The sequence below is a fragment of the Gracilinanus agilis genome, chromosome 4 (genome assembly GCF_016433145.1).
Source record: "Gracilinanus agilis isolate LMUSP501 chromosome 4, AgileGrace, whole genome shotgun sequence".
NCBI lineage: Eukaryota > Metazoa > Chordata > Mammalia > Didelphimorphia > Didelphidae > Gracilinanus > Gracilinanus agilis.
Window position 1 is genome coordinate 372,516,257 of NC_058133.1, and position 8,394 is coordinate 372,524,650.

Genomic DNA, 8,394 nt, shown 5'->3' on the forward strand with positions numbered 1-8,394 from the left:
TGGTTGTGTGACTTTGGGTAAGTCACTTAACCTCTCAGTTTCTTAGTCAACTCACTAAAATTAATGTTATAGCATTGTAGAAAAGAATTTTCCCCTTTCTGGAATTAGTTTCCTTTAATTAGTTAAATCATCTCGCTAATCAGTATTCTATCCTACCATATGCAAGATGCTGTGCTAGGCCCCAAGATAAGAATTTTTAAAAAAAGGAATCAATCAGTCATTTTGGGGGTGTATGGTGGGGAGAGTATGAGACAGAGGTCCTCAAGGAGTTGCTTTTCTACAGGGGTAGTATAGAGATTGATTCAAATACAGATAAATTTAGCACAAGTTGAGGTATGATAACTTTAAGTATCTTACTTAAAGGGTTATCATGTGGAGGATGACTCAGACTTGTTTTATTTGATTCCAGAAGGGAGAACCAGAAGTAATGGCTGAAGCTATAAAGAGGCAAATGGAGGCCTGATATCAGGAAAAAAAATTACCAAGATTCAAGCTGTCCAAAGATAATTGGGCTGCCTAGACATCTGAGGGCAGCTAGGTGGTTCAATGGTTAGATTCCCAAAGTGGGCACCACTGCCCCCTTGTGGGTGCTGCAGCGATCCAGGGAGGAGGTGATGGCCACAGGTACATTTATCTTTCCTATTAATTGCTATTAAAATTAAAAAAAATTAATTTCCAGGGGTCTATGTAATATTTTTTCTGGAAAGGGGGTAGTAGGCCAAAAAAGTTTGGGAACCACTGGATTAGAGTGTCAAGACTGGAGTTAGGAAAATTCATCTTCTTAAGTTCAAATATGGCCTCCAATATTTACTAGCTTTGTGACCCTGGTCAAGTCACTTAACCCCCATTGCCTAGCCCAGTGGTTCCTTTCCAGAAAAAAATATTACTTAGCCCCCTGGAAATTAATTTTTAAAAATTTTAATAGCAATTAATAGGAAAGATAAATGCATCTGTGGTCATCACCACTCCCCTGGATCGCTGCAGCACCCACTTTTGGTGGCACCCACTTTGGGAATCACTAGGCTAGAGACTAAAGAACTTCTAACAATGGAAATTAAACTTCCGGCTTATCTTGTAACTACTCATATGAGCTAGAAAGTGACTTCCTGCTCAGAGGGAGCAGGAATTTAGAAAAAAGGAACTGGTGTGGTAAGAGGAAAAATTCAAACAGAATCTTGAGAAGTCCTTGGTTTAATGACTCATGAGGGCTTGATCAAATAGAGCCAATGCTGAGAGGCTCTCAGTAGCCTTGGGGAACTCTCTGAGAATTTACTTTTACTAAGACCTGCAAGATAAAGGTTTTTTTTTTTAATTAAAAATGTTTATTTTTACATTTTAATTTAATTTAATTTTTTACCAATTACATGTAATAATGAATTTCCACACAAGTTTTCCTAAGTTTTATAATTGAACTAATATATTCTTCCTCCTTTCCCTTCCCTTTCCCAGTGCTGGCAGGAAATTTGATCTGGGTTTAAACACATATCATCATGTAAAACATTTCCATATTGTTTATTTTTGTAAGTGAATAATCTCATAAAACCAAAACATCCAAATTTAAACCTAAACAAACAATTAAAAAATTGTATACTTTCATCTGCATTCTAACTCCAACAGTTCTTTCTCTGAAGGTGGAAAGTATTCTTTGTCCTGGATAACTGCATTGCAGAAAATAGCTAAGTCTATCACAGTTGATCATTCCACAATATTGTTGTTGCTGCATACAATGTTTTCCTGGTTCTACTTATTTCAATCTGCATCTATCCTTGAAGGCCTCTTCAGCTCTTCCTGAAATCATCCTGTTCATCATTCCTTATAGCACAATAATATTCCATCACCATCATCACCACAATTTGTTCTGCCATTCTCCAGTTGACAGACATAAAGGTGTTTTTTTTTTTTACATAAAAAAATTAATTGGTTGAACAGAAGAGTCATGTAACAAACAGAAAAAGGAAATATGTTTGACAGATTGGGTTAATGGGAGCCCCTTCTTCCCAAGGCCTTCTATATCCTGTGCTGTCTTTCTCAGGGGCTATTATAATGTACCTTCTGAGTAAAGTTTCTCCCTAAAAGGCATAAGACTTTAACAAATTTATTTATTTCAGTAATATAAATTTTTGTTTTTCAACTTTTTTTTTAAATCCTCACCTTCTGTCTTGGAGTCAATACTGAGTATTGGCTCCAAGGCAGAAGAGTGGTAAGGGTAGGCAATGGGGATCAAGTGACTTGCCCAGGGACACACAGCTGGGAAGTGTCTGAGGCCGGATTTGAACCTAGGACCTCCTGTCTCTAGGCCTGGCTCTCAATCCACTGAGCTACCCAGCTGCCCCCTGTTTTTCAACTTTTAAAAGTTCTTCTTTTAAGACAGATTTTTGAGCTGGTGGCTGCTATCCCTCAATTCTTTCTCTATTTGTGCCTGTTTCATCTTCTGAAGGGTCTCTAGAGCCATTACCTTTCCCATGTAGTTACATTAGCTTTCCCAATTCAAACTTTGCCTTTTTAAACATCTTGACTTTTTGAACAAATATATCATGGAGAAAGGAAATAGATCGACAAATCTATGTCTTTTTAAATGATGTCTCCAATCAGTTTATTGACATCTTCTTTCTGGTAATTTGTCTGTACCTCCAGGAACATGCTTCCATCATCTTCTTGAGAATTTGATGGATCTGTTGATGCTGGGCATTAGCAGCCTTATGGATCTGGTTGTTGTATTTCTCAGTAAAATCAACACAAAAGAGACAGAGCAAGTAGCCATGAGTAATTTTGACATTCACACAGGCTTCAATCATGATCTGACACTTTTTGACTATGGAATACCTTTGGTCCTAAGTAAAATTAATTCCATGGAAATGAGTCCATCATTAGTCTGCACATCTTCCGTGATCCACTTGAATGAGGAAAAGCAACTGCATCTTTCTAAAGATCAGTAAGGCTCCCTGAAAAAACACAAACCTTGAGAATAGCCGGGGCCATTGTTCTCTCTTGGGTTCTTAGAACTGGTGTCTTGCTAATATTGTGTATACTGAATGCAGTCAGTGCCTTGACACCATACCAATCTTTCTTCAAAAATGGATTATTCATTTTCTTGGTGACTCCTTTTTTTTTTTTTTTTTAAATCACCTTTAGTGAAGCATTCGCTCTTGCTAAAGATCATTGCTCCCCCTCAGAAAGCCAAAAGGCTGAATGCATCACTCATGTGAGACTTTGGAAGGAGAGCCTTAATCTTTTGGTGGGCTGATGAATTATTCCGAGCTGGAGGCTGGACAAATGCTACTTTCAATTTGAATAGGTACTCTGGGAAGGGGTGAAAGAGTCCCTGCTCTGCTGAGTGGTCCGAGGGGGATGACAGGATCCCTAGGAGGGACCTTTGAGTGGGGCTCCTGAAACATGGGATTGATAAGAAAGCAATTGATGGCCAGCCCGTGAGGGTGCTGGTAAAACATACAGGGAAGGTTCAAGTTTTCCTTATAGTCTAAGTCTAGCAAACCACTACCATAGACTTAAAAAACCATAGCTTTGACTGCACTCGTCTTCCAAAGCAGATTCCTGACATCGTCTATGCGAATGCCCCTTTCTTAGGTACCAAATACCCGTTATTATAGTAATTTTAACAGTTTTCAAGTGTTCACTAGAGGGGCCCGTAGAGATTAGAAATATCAAGGAAGATGATCAAGGAAAGGGACATCAGAGATGGACTTTGAGAAAATCTAGGGATCTTCAGAGGCAGAAATGAGAGGGAAATGCATTGTAGACTTTGGACATCATTTGGGGCAGAAGGCAGAAAGTCATACACAGGTAGATATCAGCTACTAGGTCTATTGGGTTGGAAACTAGAGTTTGTGATATAAAAAAGGAAACAAGACTGGAAAGTCATAGGATGGTGGTGGGGATTTAAAAGCCTGACTGAAGGGTTCACAAGGTATCTAAAAGTAGATATGCTTTTTTCTCATGGACCTTTTTGGCAGTCTGGTGAAGTCTATGGACCCTTTCTCAGAATAGTGTCTTTAAATGTATAAAATGAAATTCAAAGGCTTAGAAAGGAAACCAGTTATACATATAAATATTATATAAAAATAAATACTATTTATGGAAATATAAAAATATATATTCATTCATTCATTTATTCATTTATTTATTTATTCATTAATTTATTTGCTTATTTACTTATTTACTCATCTATTTATTTATTTATTTGTTTATTTGTTTATTTGTTTGTTTTTTTAAGCCCTTACCTTCTACTTTTGAATCAATACTGTGTATTGGTTCCAAGGCAGAAGAGTAGTAAGAGTAGGCAATGAGGGTCAAGTGACTTGCCCAGGATCACAGAGCTAGGAAGTGTCTGAGGACAGATTTGAACCTGGAACCTTCTATCTCTAGGCCTGACTCTCAGTCCACTGAGCTACCCAACTGCCCCTGAAACTAATTATATTGAAATATAGCTGTCAAAATATATTTTTTGAAAGCTCATGGATGAATAACAAAAAGTCTTAGCTAGAAGGGGGTACTAGCTGAGCTATGAAAGAAACGAATTTATAGGAGGCAGTGGAGAGAAAGCAGTGCATTAAAGGCATAGTGAAGAACCTTGCAAAGGTATAGAAATGAGATATTGGCAGGAGTATCCTGGCAAACATTTAATAACCAGTTCTTCAGAAAAAATATACCTTAATACATTTTTAAGCTTAATTTGCATTGTTAATATTTTCTCTGGGGCAGCTGGGTGGTTCAGTGGATTGAAAGCCAGGCCTAGAGATGGGAGGTCCTAGGTTCAAATATAGCCTCAGACACTTTCCAGCTGTGTGACCCTGATCAAGTCACTTAACCCCCATTGCCTAGCCCTATCCTCTCTTCTACCTTGGAACCAATACACAGAATTGATTCCAAGGTGGAAAGTAAGGGTTTAAAAAAATATTTTCTCCATCATTTTTTAAAAGTATAGACAAATCAACAAAACAAAAAGTAAAGGTTAAGACTCCTCTAAGGCAACTGGAATTATTAAAGATTTTTGAGTAAAGGAAGAAAGAAAGAAAAAAAAAGAAACCTGTCTTAACCACACAAATAATATAAACTAATTCCTCACTTCCAGAAATCAGGGCATGGGCTTGTTACTCTCATGTGTCTGATAGTTTTCTTGTTCCATTAAACATGAAGGATCTTCAGGAAGAAAGTCTAATTTTTAATGGGGATAGTAGATATGAGACAGATGCTTTATTCGAAAAATCCAGTCAAGGGATTAAATAACTAGGCCATGTTATTATTAAAAATATGCAAAACTAAGAAAACAGGGGACTTGAATAGTGACTCTGTGAAGGGAGCAATCAGTGTGCTATGTCACTGAGAATGTCAATGAAAGCAATGTGTTCTGAGGATGTACATTAGTCTACTTTTAAATATTTAAGAAAATATCTAACCAATGAATATGGAAATAGATTACTTCTAAAGAGAAGACAAACTGTAATTATAAATGAAAAAAGGGTCAATGCACCCCATAAAGAAATCATGTAATAATGTAGATTAAGCTTAAAAGTGTGTCGTGGTACAATTCTTCCCCCCCAGGAGAGTTAAATATTTACAAGTATACTCCTGCTTATATCCCATTTCTATACGTTTGCTCAGGCTTTCCACCATGCCCGCAAATATATTACTTTCTCACCACTGCCTCTTATAATTAGTTTCTTTCCTTCCTTAGTTCAAAGGCTTCTTCCTAGATTACACTTATTTGTTATTCATCCAGCTATTGGTGCTTCCCCACCCCAGTTGTGTATTTGTGTGATTTCCTCCTAAAGAAAGTAAGTTCTTGGAGGGCAAAAACTATGTTTGTTGTTCAGTTATTTTCAGTTGTTTGACCCTTTCTCACCGCATTTGGGGTTTTCTTGGCAAAGAAGCTAGAATGGTTGGCTATTTCCTTCTCTAGATCATGTTATAGATGAGGAAATTGAAGCAGAGTTAAATAACTAGCCCAGAGTCACAGAGCTAGTAAGTATCTGAGGTTAGATTTGAACCCAGGAAGAGGTCTTCCCAATTCAGACCTGGCATTCTATCCACTGTGCCACCTAGCTGCCCATTGAGGAGACCCCTTTAATTTTTGTCCTTATATCTCTAGATCCTAGAACTTTTCTGGAACATAGTAGACCCTTAATAAATGCTTTTTGATTAGGGAGTAACCTACCCCACGGAGCTGTTATGACAAAAGTAAATCATGATGCCTTCTATGAACATAATCTATTATTATTATTAATCATCAAACATTTTATCTTATGTTGTATTTCCCCATTTTTCCCAAATTCATGCTATAGACTTTAGTTTGTCTTGGCTGGTACTGACCCATTTACACCTAAGGGAAATTTGTAATGTAGTGAGCAGCTAGGTGCCTCAGTGGCTTGAGAGCCAACTATAGAGATGGGAAGTCCTGGGTTCAAATTCTCTAGGCAGAAATTCTTACTCAGGGAATTCTGTTCTTTTTTATGTTGAGGAGACCTCTGTGGATGGTTTCCTTGTTAGTATACTGTTTTCATTGTCTGAAGACTTGGGTTCTAGTTCTTCTCTTTGCATCCTTCAAGGATATACCTCAATTTCACCATCTTTAAAGCAAGGTAGTCTCTAAGGCTCCTCTCAACTCTAGAACCTGTTTAGCCATCTTATTAGATTTGTATCTTTCTAATAGTTTTTATTTCCCCCAAAGGTTCCCCAAACTAAGAACTCATGATTTGTTTTGCTGCAGGCTAATGAAAAAAGAAAACTTTTCTTTTACAGAGATCCTTTCTCTACTATGATGAAAGTATACAACAATTAGAACTTAAATGCTTCAAGTATTAAAATTATTTTTGTTGAATGAAATTTCTTTTCTTTCTTTCTTTTTTAAACTTATTTTCTATCTTAGTAACAACTGTAAGGGCAAGAGAGAGGCAAACAGGGTTAAGTGACTTGCCCAAGGTTGTACAACTAAGAAATATATGAAGCCAGATTTGAACATAGATCCTCCTGGTTCCAAGCCTGGAGCCCTTTCCATTGAGCCATCTCCCTGCTTCCTGTTGAATGAAATTTCATTTCATTGGAGTTTATAAATTAAGATCTAGTATTTGTATAGGATAAGGACTAAACTTGTCATTGCTTTGGTAAAGGAAACTATAGTATCAAGTAACTCCCTCTACCAATGTTGGACAGCAACTTTTCTGCCATTTGTATTATAATCTAATAAAGTTGTGTAGACCACTGAGAAGTTAAGTGACTTGTCCAGGGTCATATAGCTAGGAAATACCACTAGTAGGATTTGGAACCAAGACTTCCTGGATTGAAGGTTAACTAGTTTAAAAAAAAAAAGAAGTGGAAAACTGAGAAAAGTATAAGGGAATCACTGCTTGGGTTATTATTAGAAAATCCCCCAAGTCTCTGATTTGGGCCTCAGTCTGCCAAGTCAAGCTAAATCAATAAGATCCTACTGTGTGTGGGCAGCTACGTAGCATTGTGTGTCAGGACTGGAATCAGGAGGACCTGGGTTCAAATGCGACCTCAGACTCTTCCTAGGTATGTGACTCTGGGCAAGTCATTTAACCCCAAATTTCTAGCCTTTCTTCTGTCTTAAAACTGCTATTAAGACAGAAAGTAAGGTGTTTTTTTTTAAAGAACCTACTATGTGCCAGGCACAATGTCAGTCACTAACATCAACTTTAAATAATAGGATTAGACAGTGATTCTTAAGGACTTTGGGAAAGTCCCTAAATCCTATTGTGCTTTAGTATGCGAAATTGAGCAGAGACTGTTTAATCTCCTAGCTAACTATTTTGCACAGATGTGACAATGGATTGATTAAAGTTTTTGGAGCAGCTGGAATTCCTTGGAGGATGTTAGCATGTAAATACTAGGTGTTGCTGATGTGCTGTTTATCAACATTGCACTTAAAATAAGTTTGTTGTGCCAACTTGCCTTGATTGACTGACTACTACAGTGCAGGATCTGGGATATGGTGACTGAAGGGAAGGAAGATAGTTTTTCTTTTAAATATTTTTGGAGAGTTTCCTTTAGAGCAGAATCTTGGTATGCATACAGCAGTGTTCTAAAACCCAAGGAAAAGTGGTACTTCCATAAGATCCTAAATGAAGTGGGCTTTACAAATATATGTAAAAGAGAAAATGCTTTAATTATTATCTTTTTATTTTTATGTAATACATAGAACAATTGAAAGAAGATATTCAAAGATTTAAATAGTTGAATGGCTTAAATTACAAAATATATTTAATTTTTTTCTTAAAGTCATAACCATTTCACTACATGTTTGGCTATAGGGCTATTTTTAACTGAAATGGCTTTGTTTCTGTTATGGCTGCTTTATTATCCTCATAAAATTCATTTCTCTTCTTATCCTAGAACATCACAATGAAAGTATAGACTAGA

General features: G+C 36.9%; 1 pseudogene; it reads right to left on the reverse strand.

Moving 5' to 3' along the window:
* Positions 1 to 2,318: 2,318 nt before the first annotated feature.
* Positions 2,319 to 3,105, reverse strand: LOC123246577 (annotated as a pseudogene).
* Between the last annotated feature and the right edge of the window lie 5,289 nt (positions 3,106 to 8,394).